The sequence below is a fragment of the Mauremys reevesii genome, linkage group 15, assembly GCF_016161935.1.
Source record: "Mauremys reevesii isolate NIE-2019 linkage group 15, ASM1616193v1, whole genome shotgun sequence".
Classification (NCBI taxonomy): domain Eukaryota; kingdom Metazoa; phylum Chordata; order Testudines; family Geoemydidae; genus Mauremys; species Mauremys reevesii.
The window spans coordinates 24,899,504-24,913,113 of record NC_052637.1 but is presented as its reverse complement, the minus strand read 5'-3'; the positions used below and the strand labels follow the sequence as shown (position 1 = coordinate 24,913,113).

Sequence of the window (13,610 nt, the reverse complement as noted above, 5' to 3'; positions counted from 1 at the left end):
GGAGCCAGCTGTGGGGGTGCTCAGGTCCCATTGTGGTTGACCTGAGCAGGAGGGATGTGGGCTGGGGGCAGGGAGTGTGGGGGGCCAGGCACACGATACCCAAGTCCTGTTGTGGTTGAGCTGAGCAGCTCCAGGGGAAGTGTTGTGAGGGGCCGGGGTCCCCAGCCTTGCAGGGTGGAGGATGAGGAGGCCGGCGAAGGGGATAGTTAGGGAGCAGCCCCTGAACAGAATTAATCTCTTTACTCTGTTAGAATGTGTTCCAGCTGTTGGTGAGGGCTAGCTGTTAAATCAAGGTCACCTAAACATGTCTGTGCTATGGAAGCAGACGGACAATAAGTGCCTGACTGAGACAGTGATGGAAAATGGACTCGATGGCGTGATCTTTGACAAGTGCTGATGGTAGAGTTGGTTGTGGGGTTGGGTTTTGTTATTTTAATTGCACGGCCGAACGAATCCTTGTGTTTTGTTTCCGTGACAGCGAGCCCACATTTTCAAGAGCAGTCGGTATATTTGTGAAAACATTTGTTCGCAGTTGGTGCCCAGCCACAAGTGGTGAATGCAAAGCAAATGCTGTTTGTGTTCCAATTGCAAGTGTTTCCATGGGTAGGTTCAGGCATAAAGATTTGGGGCTTGATTCCCCATTGCATGACTCCTCTTTTACAGTGGCATAACTCCATTTATTCAGTTCCAGAAGATTTGCACCAATATGAAACTGGAGTAACACAATGGTGAGTCAAGCCTTGGGCTTTTGGACTAATTACATGTGCGCTTTGAATGTGCCTTGCTACATAGTGTAAAGTTTGGCCTATAAAAGCTGAGTTATATATGTTTTATGTTGATACGATATGTATTTATTACTAGTGTGGGAAGTCTCATGATTGCTGTTGCACAGATTTTCAATTAGATCCAATTTCCTGGTAAAATGTTCATTAGCCTTTGAATATGGCTTCTTTAGCTTATGATGATATCACACACAAAATAGATCTTGGAGACTCTCACCTGAGGGACAGAATTAGCAACTTGAGATCATTTCTGCAGAGCTCCTGCACTATAAAATTTAGCACTACATCACCGCCAATGAGCATTTTGTATGATAGTGTCAATAGCACGTTCCTGGGTGTAGATATCCATGAATACAATATGCAGGCTAATATGAAGCTGATCTGATTTTCCGAGTTGGTAAAAGTAAGCAAAATTTTAGATTTTGGAATCAGGATGGAGGCTTCTAACCTATTCTTGCAGCCGGGCCCTTTGGGACTTTGCTACATCCCTGCAGGCACCACAGTGAAACCCTAGAGAGGTTTGTAAGTGAAGCATTAAAACCCTCGCTCTGCTGCCTTTTTGTTGCCACCATGTTCTTTATGGGAAAGTAATGATGGGAAAATCCAGAAGTTAGCCAGAAACATAAAAGGAGAACCCGTGGACAAGTGTTTCCTGAAAGTGCAGAATTTCATTGGAACTCCATCCACTGGGGAGAATTATTAGCGGAAGATTTATTTCCACCGGGATGCCAGGCTTTTAATATTGCCCTTTTGAATAATACACATTTAAAGAGGTTAACACCACTTATTTCTCCTCCACCTGCCTTTACTGGCTTGAGCGTGCCTCATGGCATCTGCTAGCGGAGGCAATAAAATGTGGTGTTAACCTCCTGCACCACTGTGCAAAACAGAACCACCCTGAGAAGGCAAACAGCCGAGCTGCAGTTTGGCACATTGGCCCATTTAGGAGCCCCAGGCTTGACAATCAGGCTGCTAGTTTTCTTGACTGTGGGCCGAGGATTGCACGTAACTCTGTGGGGGAGGGGGACCACAAATTCTCCAGGAACCCAGAACAATGTATGTATGTATGTATGTATGCATGCATGCATGCATGTGTGTGTGTGTGTGTGCGCGCGCGCGCAGGCGGGACGGGGGGTGATTAGGAAAATTCACTCCAGTTGTCACACCTACCCAGAAGCAGCACTATCCGCAGGTGGTCACATGTACTGGCTCAAGCCTGATTCTCCCCAGAACAACAGACAACGAAAGGACTTGTGGATAAACAGCCCGAGTTGAAACTGACTCAGGGCCTTTTCCCTGATCCTGCAAACAGACAATCTTCTGTGCAGGGGAGGCCCCATTCTTCCTGGGAAGGGCTGGAAGGACTTTGGCCTACTGAGGCCCCGTAAGACTTATGGATGACATCTGGGAAGCTTTTAGCCTGCATATAGGAACTTTATTGTTTTATATTTTCTCTATAGCGCTTTAACCTTAAGAATACATGTGCTTGCTTATAATGAGCTGTGTGGTAACTTGCGACTGCTGGCACTTACAGCTGTCCACAGCCTTCAGAGAGAAAGCAATGCCCAGACACTGGCCTGTTTAGACAGTCTGGTTTGCTGGGGATATCAGTATAGGCAGGGAACAGTTCAGCCTGGAAAAACTCCTGGTCAGGAGAGGGAGACATGGGTCTCTATACAAGAGATGCGACAGCTGAGGAGCTGGGAGGCTCAAGGGGGAATACTGGTGCAGTTACCTTGAATTGTGACCTAAATGAATGAATAATGGTGGTCTGGCAGATGTCTACACCTCCTCTGCACATGTGCAGGACCGGCACCAGGGTTTCTGGCGCCCTAGGCAGAATTCAGGGGGGGGGGCATTTTGTGTGCTCCCCACGGGGCACGTGGGAGCTTCCCAGTTCCACTCCCATCGCGCCGCCGAAGAAGGACCCTCCGCCGAAATGCCGCAGGCAACAGAGGCAGTCATTGAGCTGCTCAATTGCCTGCCGCTGTTTTCCGCGGCACGTCAGCAAAAGGTCCTTCTTTGGCGGCACGACGGGCGCAGAACCGGAAGCTCCCGTGCGCCCCGTGGGGAGTGCACAAAATGCCGCCCCCCGAATCCTGGCGCCCTAGGCAACCGCCTAGGGTCGCCTAATGGAAGCGCCGGCCCTGCACATGTGAATCACAACACAAGGTGCAAAGCAGAGGAGAATTAAACCAAGGGGATCTAATCTGCGTCGAGTTGTCTCATGAGATGTCTAAGGAGCCTTTGCTAAAAGCCAGTTGATGGGCATGACACTTCCCCAGGTTTTCCTCCCATTACACCTCAGGAGCCAATACCTGAGGTTAAGAACACAGGAAAGGGAGCAGTGGTTCAGGATGGACATGGTGCCAAAACATTGTGTGCAAACTACCCCCTCCCCACATGCACACAGCTCTGCCAGGGCATCGTTATCCTGACCATGCAAAGGGCCCCTGCTATTGCAGTCTAGTTACCTGCCTCACACAACTCAGCTAGTGCTCCTAAATTCTGATCCTGCAATAACTCACATGCACAAACATCTACCAAGGTACCTTCATCCCAGTGCTACAACAGTCCTGGATCCTTCATCTCTGTCCATGCACTTCAGTCCTAACACTGTGACAGCCCCTGTTGCAGTCCTATCCTCCTCGCCCCCCACCCCAGCCCCCTTTTCACACAACTCTGCCAAGGCACCTTCCTCCCGGCACAGCATAAAGGTCCCACCATTGCAGTCTTAGCCCTCTGCTGAGCAGACACTCTCAATCTTGTGCTAAACGATGTGGGGATGTGAACAAAGTGATTTTCCCCTGTGATCTGAGTTGAGACTGGATTTCGTGATTCCAGGTATGAACAGTGAGGGCATCAACTCCCCACACCTTGGAGCTTCTGGTGTACATTTTTTTCAGTGCACTATTGAAGCTGTTATACCCAGAGGCTGAATACACAATCACATCCACACACCCAAATTCATGTAACTAAGTTGTAGTAAATTCAGGTAGACTCCAGGTGGGAGACTCAACCATTCCAAAGACAAGCCAGTCCATATTCCCTGCATGACCCAAAGTCATTCTCAAAGCATTCCAGCTATTTCTCTTCTACCCCTGACTGCCATATAATATTAAAGGAACATGAGGTTCAGATGAAGGCTGGAGTAACAATCCCAAATAAGTGGCCTCTGGGTTTGGTTGTCTTGGAAGCTGACACACTGAATACCAGCAGTGCCCCCTGATTTTGGATGGATGCTCAACATCTCTGAGAACAGGGCACCTAAAACGTGAGGAACCCTGAATCAGAGGCCACTTGTAAAAAAACATATGTGGGTCTTGAGTCAGGTGTTGAATGGACTTTTTGGTTCACAGGTAGTTTGGGGTGGGAGGGGATTGTTTGGGGTCAAATTAAATGTTTCATTTTGATTTAGAGTATTTTATGGTCTTGTATTAAAAATAAAAATTGAAAAAAACCTGCAAAATAAAAGCAGTTGACATTCTGCCCCCTGCCAAAAAAAAAAAAAAGAAAAAAGGCCCCGAACCATTTTGATTGATCTATAATTTGTTTTCCCCCTTCCCCCAGATGAATTATTTCCCCAAACCAGCATGAATTCACAAAACAGTGAGGCATCACCAAATTTGCATTTTTTTTATTTGTTTTTTTTTATTTTTTTTGCAAAAAAGAGCTTCAGGTGAAAATTTTTGCTCAGCATTAGTCTTGACCTCTCCGTGTGCCCATTTCCACCCGTGAGCTGCAGCCGATAACACTTATTTACACCCATAGGAATGAAAGAAAGATTCGTGTCAGTGGAAGGGTGCTGGAAGGTAAATGCTAAATATTACTGACACCTAATCTATCCTTCTGCCTTAGAGGTCTCTACCGCACCCATCACCATGGTATATAAGCCCCTAGATAAAAGATGCTGCTTAGATGAAAGGGGCAAGTTCTTATTATTTCATAGTATTACCAGGTTGAACACAGACCATATGAAAGGCATGTTCATTGTGTTCCTGTTGTGCACTAGTATGTTTGCTTAAGTTATTACATGGACCATAACATTAAAAGCACATCACACACACACCCCTCCAAATCTAGCCTCTTTGTTCTGACACTTTCCACTTTCAGTTTATTAGTGGCTTGGCCATGGGTTCAATAGCAGCACTGATAACTTTCCATTAGTCTTGACTGTTATGTATTGAGGGTTATTAAATCAACTGGCAGGTGTATAAATCTACCAGACACTCTCCTCCTCCCTTTCAGTTTATTTTCCTCTCTCCCTGGCCTGCGATGCCAACACAAAGGAGCAGGGCGTGCGCAGATGCATGCCTGATGTCCCTTGGAAGGGAGTTCCACGTTTCGCTGAAGCAGATGTGGTATAAAGGGGAAACCAATGGGACTGGATGAGCCCAGGCAGCCTGGTGAGGAGCTAACAGTGTTTTCTCCCCTGCTTAGAATGGGGTGGGGACGCTGATGCACACCTGGGACTGATCTCAGAGTACGTGCTGATGAAGACACAGCAGCTGGAATGCAGTGGGGTGGGGAAAGGAGGATCAAAAGATGCCACTGTGTGAAGTGATGCCACATTCCCCCCCCCCCCCCATGGGGCTACTCATTTGAGCCTCTTGGCCTGATCCTCATCTCACTTTCTCCAATGACAATCAAGAGTAACTGGATAAGCGTGTCACATCCCCCACCAGTCATAGTGCAGTCTGAATGCCTGATGACATGGGGTGAGCTTCCCAGGCAGGAGTGAATGGCACACTTTGCTAGTGTGCTATGTCCCCCTCTAGTGGCTGGTCCAGAGAGACAGTAAGAGCCTTCTGCTGCTACTAGCTAATGGAGTCACTCGGGTGCTGGGCTGGAGGACTAGGGATCTATCCCAGATAATCATCTATGGCGGCAGGTCTCTATTTTAATTCTCACAGGTAATGTATGGACTCAAGCCACCAGCTGGGAACACCCTGAATCGGATCTTCAGGATAGATGTGAGCATAAGGAATGCAAAGTCTGTCTCCCAGCTCTCTCAGGCCACTTCCTCCTTCAGGCAAAATAATAACAGCTCTTGTATAGCACTTTTCATCAACAGCTCTCAAGGTGTTTCACAAAGGAGGTCTGTAATGTAGGGATAATGATACTGAGGGAAAATGGAGGCAGAAGCAACATGACCAAGGGCAGTCACCAAGCAAGTGGCAGATCCCAGGTCTCCCAACTCCAAGTGTGCCCTTCCAAGGCACCACCACCTCTCACACAACAAGGAGAAATTATTACTGTGATCAACCCTTGAAAGTGCTAGGATTTAGCCACATCCATGAAACTACTTATAGTAACTGAGGGGCTGCTACCAGCTGTTTCAGAGGAAGGTGCAAGAAACCCTGCAGTGGACAATTATGGAATAAGCTGCCCGCAGGGGAAATTCCTTCCCAACCCATAAGAACACCCTATCAGTAAGGCTTATATCATGATGTATGAGGGTCAGATCCCTTCCTAACTTGTATGGAGGTTGCTTTTTTATGTATCATTTCTAATGGAAGTGGGGATTCCATCCATATAGATATCTACCACTCTTGGCCTCCATGATATCCTTTGGCAAGAAGTTCCATGGGCTAATTATCCATTGTGTAATAAGTATTTATCCATTTTAAAATTGGAACAAAGATTCTTTAAGCTTTCCACAATGAAAGTAAACTCTACCAAAACAAGAGGCCAAAAGGGTAGGAGAATCAGTGCAACATTACAACCATTAGCTACCATCATAGACCCCTAGCACCAAACCTTTCTCCCCCCACAACCCCATCTGTCCCATCAACCAATATAGATTACCATGGTTCCTGGACAACACGTGTCTAAGAAAAAATACTTGCACAGCAGTGTTGGAAAATTTGCGATACGGACAGACTAGGATATTCCACATTCCCTATGCCACTTTGAAGGAGGCAAAGAAATCAGACTTCTGTGCTACCTCTCTGACAGTAGAGTCACGTCATACAGACCTTACCTCTATGGTCAATTGCTTCCTAAGTCTAGAATGCCTCCACCCAACCACAGAACTTGGCCCCTCTCTCACTGCGAGACGTTCCCTTATTTCAGAGAGATGATCACTCGCATCTAAGGCCACTGGGAACAATGAACCGAGAACTGGACTGGACACACCATACCTACTTTCCAAGAACTTGGCTCATTTTCACTAGGAGAAGACATGTCAGTATCAATGGCCAGGTTCCATGGGATGAAAAACATCACTCAGCTCTGCTACATGATCATGATTGGACAGGACCTTGGTTCTGCATCTAATCCCAGAGATGGCACTTTTACCGTCAGAGTGCACCCTAACACCACGGGAGGTCAATGATTTAACAGAACAAAGGGTGCCATTCACTGAACCATTGGAATGGCCCCTGTAGCACCTCCTTGGAGGTCCCTCTGCCAATCACTTGCCCAGCCTTAGCCTTCCACGCTTGTGAGATTGCATCTCATGGTGGGATAGCAGACAAATTCTAGGCGGAACAAATTCGGATGAGTTTAGATCAACATCTATCCATCTGAATTCTTAGAGGAACCTCTGAGCTGTCTAGGCTCAGTCACTGCCCCTCCAAAATCATTTATTCTAGCTACTCCCTATCACCCCCTTCACCTAGTCTTGCAAAGGGAGGTAGGGAAAAGGGAGTCATTTGAAATAAAAGGGAAAAATTCTTCCTTTATAACTTACTGACAAAGAAACATGTGATACCCACCGGGAAAAAATTCATCCCCTGGGTAACCTCATAAGCTTCACCAATATTATTGCAGGGAAGAATGTCTCACTTGATGTAAAAAAGAGCCTGGACAATGGAAGGAAGCAGGGAAGGACTTTGACTCTAGATTAGATTTCTCCAGGCAGGAGAAAAGCTGATTGATGTATGGTAGGCTTTATAATGGATCTATGGGGAATAACAGAGGCAGTTATGTAGCGTGGTTTGCAATCTGCTAACCCATCACATTATGGAGCTCTCATGTGATTTAATTTAAACTTCATTTACTTCAAAGGGTAACTTGCCTTTGCATTGTGTCATCACATGCACCTGAAAATGCATGGCCATGGTGTGCAATAATATTTCTTTATTGAAATGAATAGGAAGGGAGTGTCCTAGCCATTCTGGCTTTATCTAGCAAGGCTTTGCTTTTATACAGGCTTGGATCAGACTGCATGAGGAGTGGCAGGACTCAAACCCAGGTCAACAGAGCTACCAGTCAATGGACACCGCTACTCAACCACAGCTGTTAACTGGCTGCTCTTCGTGGCCTGCAAACCCTATATAAGGCCAGACGGCACCCCAGGAAGCTCCCAGTGAGCTTCCAGGATAGACTCTGCTCCCAAACTCCTGGCATTGATTTTGGCTCTGACTTGGATTCTGACCCTCACTCTGGACTCAGAACTCCACCACATGTTCTGACTTCTGGTACGGACCTTGGCCCAGGAAGCTGATGCTGAACTGCCTGGTCCCTGCTGCAGGACCCCATGCACGGTCTAGCCACAGTCCTGCATTGTAGTGCGGTGTCCCCCCAGTGAGCATCAGCAGCATTATGGGAATGTCTCTCAGAGCCACCCACTGCATGGCGGAACATGCCAAATACTACACTAAAGGGTGCTATACGCTCCTTCAGTCAGCCAGCTTCAAAGGTTGATTCTTAGGGCAGGAGTAGTGTCATTGTTCACCTAATAATACCTATTGTCCTTCCAATGGCAATGGGGGCCAGATGTCTGAGCATCTCAGGACACCCCAGTGAGGGAAGGACATGTGGCCATCCCCATTGTGTAGATGAGGAAGTGAAGCACAAAGCAAATGGGTGACCTTGAGCAAGTCACCTAAGGATGCAAGTCACTCTGCAGCATGGGGCACAGGTCACTTGCTGGAGGATTCTCTGCAGCTTGAGGTCTTCAAACCACAATTTGAGGACTTCAATAACTCAGACATAGGTTAGGGGTTTGTTATTGAAGTGGATGGGTGAGATTCTGTGGCCTGTGTTGTGCAGGAGGTCAGACTAGATGATCATAACGGTCCCTTCTGACCTTAAAGTCCATGAGGAGTCTGCAGCAGAGCAGGGAATTGGTGCTTGGTGTCCTAAGTCCCAGGCTAGCAGTGGAGCATCCTGCCCTCCCTTTCCAATGTAGGGTGCCATGCGCCCTGAGGGGGAGAACCCGGCATTGCTTTTAAACCAACGCAACTGTGTTTTGACACCACATTGGCTCAACCTGTGCATGCTAAATAGATTTAAACCAGGGTTAAACTGATATGAGGGGTTGGTACAGAAAAAGAGACAGGGGAACTGGCCATCTTGAAGAGGTACTGATCCCTGAATCCACAGCACAGATGCAACCGCCCACAGGTTGTTAGTTTTCACTCGGCAGGCAAATTCTTGATGAAGCTAGTGGGAGTCTTGCCTGAGTTACAATATGAATAAGGACACATGGATTTGGTCCCTGAAATACTGATGTTCAATAATGACTCATTAATGATAAAGTGTCCTTAGACCAGAGGTTTTCAGCCTTTTTTCAACTGTGGACCCCTAAAGAGTTTCAAATGGAGGTGCAGACCTCTTTGGAAATCTTAGTCTGTGGACCACAAGTTGAAAACCACTGTTTTAGCCCATTGGAAAGTTTGCCCTGGCCCTCAGTAATGTTACACACGTTGGGAAACAGCCCTGTAGAATGGCATAGGAAATGATCACTTTTCTATAGGTTTTTTTAAGCCATCCAATAGAATTGTATAAAGAATTACATTCCTGCCATAAAATTATATGGAATGCTGAGACAAAGAGTCTAGAAAGGCTCTCCCTCTTAATTGCTATGGAACCATTTGGGGTTGATCACTATTAAATTCCCAAGGGCTTCTGAAGGACTTGATATATTTTAAAAAAGGAAAACATTCTATTTCCAAACAGTGATAAAACATTCCAGGCAGGAAGCTAGCATAAATCAGCACAACCCTATTGAAGTTAATAGGGCTACACCAATTTACACCAGCTAAGGATCTGGCACCCTGTCTTTCAAGAGGATTATTTGATTGTTCTCCTTCTGTGTTTGAAGCAACTCGGGTTGTCCTAGTGACTTATTCCCATCCAAGGTGGGAAATAAGCACCCAGAAATGCACTACCTGCGATAAATAATTTGATCGCCTCCATCTACTGATTATTGCAAAGACACATTCTTGCCCTATCAGCTACTGTCTAAGCAGGTTCTCAGTTTGTTCAGCAGGATGTAGCCTGGAACACCAGGCTTTGGGAATGTTTAAACAACCACCAAACATCTCCCAATAGCAACATGCAGGGTTTACACTGGGAGGGAAAGGACAGCTGAGGCACAGCTTCAAAATCAAGGGCTCTTTGGCAACACGTGGGGCCTTATGAGCCTTAATGGATGGTTTGGCCAGGAACAGCTACCATGGGGCAGCTTATGGAGCTGTGGAGGAATAGAGCAGCCACTTGGGGATAGGGAAGACAAGGAAAGCAAGAGGCATGCAACTCCAGCTTGAAACAGAAATACACAATGGGAAAGTGACCGAAGCCAAGCAACATGGGGTTAGCTGCCCAGGAGCAGCATAGACATATACACTGCATGTGTGTCAGTGGGTATAAAAAATGCCTGGCAGCAGCAAATCTACAGGCTCAGGTCTGCACTACAGTGCATTGTGTCCTAGGGTCTCAGTGTCTGTGCTTATTGTGACAAAGTTCTGTCCTTGACTCCATGGGTCCTGCATTTCCTGGCAGATTTTGCTACCCTCAGAGGCTCCCTGTGACCCTCCACATAGCCCTTCTCTCTCTAGAGGCAAGGGTCACAGCTTACTAAGCCATTTTCATCATAAGCCAACAGAGGTGAGGAGAAGCAATCCTCCCTCACACAGTCTCTGTTGTCTTCCAGTCTCAGTGATTAATCAGGGAGGGGAGGGCCCAGGCCCACCTTTTACTCCAGGCTCCAGCTCAGGGACCCTAAAATTAGCCACTATGGTAGCTGACTTTTTGGAAATAGGATACGTACAATTCCCTGGACCACTTCCCCACAGCAGCCCCCCACTTAATATCTCCTTCACCATTACCTCAGGGCCTCCTTCCTTGCACCCGATATGGCTGTGTACTGCTTCATTCCTCTGATACCACAATTCCCTTCTATAGCTCCTGACACCCACACCTCACTGACTAACTGGGGGGCTTTTAACTAGTTCCAGCCAGCCCTTGATTGATTGGGACACCTGAAGCCAATCTAGCTATCACCACTGCCTTCTAGAAGGATCTTAATTGGCCCCAGATGTCTTGATTAACCTGGAGCAACTGCCATTTGGTTACCATGGTACCAGGGATTTGTTTAGCCTGGGGCTAACATACCTGTTCCTCACTACTTTACTGTAGCCATCTGGCCTTGCCCCATCACATTATCTAGAGTCCTACCTACTGCAAGATGCTACTGCATCTCTCACCAGAGTGAAGGAACAGAACTTGGTTCTGGGACACATCAAGGATTCTACATTGAGGCTGTTGGTCACTGACAGCCACTATGGTTTTGTTTAGCTCCCAGACTAACAGCCTGCATTGCACAGTCACAAGGACTTTCTGTGGTCTGACCTGCACTGAGCAGTCCTGGAAAGGATGGCTGGTTATGCTTCCAGGATAGGTAACTAAGATGCCAAGACAGCTAAGATAGCTAAATACGTGCATGTACACCTCCCTTCCCCCCCCCCCCCCCGGTCTCCCAAATAAAACTGAGGATAAAGGATTTTTTTCAGTTTGCTGACAATTGGGCGGGGGAGGAATTTTGGGTTGAACAAAACATTTGATTTTGAATCACCCCCCCCCACACACACACACACCTCTTATAAATATTTTAAAAACAAAGTTAGTTTAACAAGTTGTTTCAAAAAGTCAAAGTGTTTCATTTCAAAAGTGTCAGCACAAAATATTTTGTACTTTCAGATTGTTTTCCCTTAGGTCCCTCCCCCCCCCCAATGGAAAAGTGTCAAAATCAGTATAAATTCCAGACATGTGTTGGTCCAACCAAACGTGCATTTATCATCAAAAAAGTTCTAGCTCTGTTTCCCCTACACTAACCACAATCCCTTGTGGAAGGAGATCCACAGGGAGAAGACTAACTACAACAGTAGTTCAGCCAAAGGTGAGAGTATATAATGGGGTTACAGTCCATTATCTCTACCTACTACAGAGCTTTGGGCAAAAGGGGCTCTTATGATGTGAATATACTGTTTTAAAGAAGATTTCAGTACAGTAGTAGCTTTGCTGCTTTCTCTTTTTAAAAGCACCTGGAGAGATAATGGGATTTACAATTAAAAAAAATCAAGAGAATCACTAAGTGTGTTCAGAAGTGACTAGTAAGTTTGTGTGCCCAATTCATGGCACCTTAAAGAGACCAGATGGTCTGAAAATCATTCCCCTTTAGCATATTGCAAGTTGGGCACAAAAAAATAAAATAAAAAAAGGCTTAAAAATACACACACACCCCTCTATATCCAGGCAGCTGAGCATTTCAGGCACAGCCCCAGGGGCTCAAAGCCGTGGGGAATATACATATTCCATTGTAGAAAAGTGACTCACTGGCTAGCATGTCCCATCATGGCAGATCAAGCCCTCCTTCCCTAGCACCCTTCCAACAGCTGCTCTGGCCCCGCAGTGGTCTGCTTTTTGTTGTGACTCTGCCCTCCAGCCAGGTCATGTCCAGTCCCCACCTTTCTGTGGTAACAGAAGATCCCACAAAAGAGTCCAATGATTTTACACCAAGTCCTTATACCAGGAGTCTTTCATGCCACCTTCCTCCATGGAGAGAAGATGGCATCCAGGCTCTGACTCTACTCTGGTTTCCAGCCCAGGGACCCTGTAACAAGCAGCTAAGGTCTGTTCCCTTTGGCTCCTTGCTACATCCCTGGGCCACTTCCTACCTCAACCTATCCCCTGCCTGAGCTCACTTCCTGTACCATGGGATCTACCACTGGAGTGCCTCCTTGTGGCCTGATGTGGCAGAGCACCTCTGGCCTCATCTGCCCCTGGCCCCCAGTGGCTGGCTGCTCTAGTCCCCTGGTAGTCTGCCTCTTCCCAGGACTCAGTCCTGCTCATGAGCTAGTACACCCCTTTTGGGGAATAGACAGTCCAATAGAAAACAGCCTAATGGCCTCACAGAAGGGTCTTCAGCCCCACCCCTGGGTCACATCACCTTCTCTCAGGGCTTTCCACTGCCTTTATTGCCTTCTGAGGGACCAGGGATCACCCCTGGAATCCCCTAACCAAAAAAAAAAATCCTAAACTTAAAACATAGAAACTAACTACTTTCTGCCTTCCTCAGGCTTGGCCTCTCATCCCTCTCTGCTGCTCTGTTCCTCCACTGAGCACCTTCCAGGACTCCCTCCCTGGGAGTCCAGATCCTGCCCTTCTTATCAGAACTCACAACTGGAGCTCACTCTGCTCCAAGTGGCTGCTTTGTCTGTCTCTCTGCTGTCTCCTCTTGCTAGACTTCCTCTCAGGAGAGGATTCCAGAGCTGGCCAGCCTTCTGCCTGGGCTTTCCCCACACAACCTCTGTAGTCCCACAGAACAACTGCAGAGTTTCTCTTCAGCCCCCTTCTGCTCTCAGCTTCCTCTGTTTATAGTCACCACCCAGCTCTTTTCCCAGCTGATCTTCATCAGTTAAGCCTGGTCCACTCTCTAGGTGCAGCCAGGTAGCATAACCAGCCTCTCAGACCCACTTTAACCCGTTCAGGACCTTCACTCTTCCCAAGCTCTGCAGAGCTCTTTCCAGCACCTGTAAAGAGCAGTTCCAACCAAGGCTTTCGCCCTGGAGGCCCCACTCCTCTCTGCCTCTCCCCAGG

General features: G+C 47.2%; 1 long non-coding RNA gene across 2 annotated transcripts; it reads right to left on the bottom strand.

Annotated features, from left to right (window-relative positions):
- Window positions 1–5,803: 5,803 nt before the first annotated feature.
- Window positions 5,804–13,371, bottom strand: LOC120383821. Of its 2 annotated transcripts, none has more exons than XR_005588539.1 (3): window positions 13,192–13,371; window positions 12,348–12,482; window positions 5,804–5,882 (listed from the first exon to the last, which is right to left on the bottom strand). It is a non-coding gene; the product is annotated as an uncharacterized LOC120383821 (long non-coding RNA). The 2 variants fall into 2 exon arrangements; XR_005588540.1 differs by lacking the exon at window positions 5,804–5,882 and adding an exon at window positions 9,106–9,189.
- Window positions 13,372–13,610: the final 239 nt, after the last annotated feature.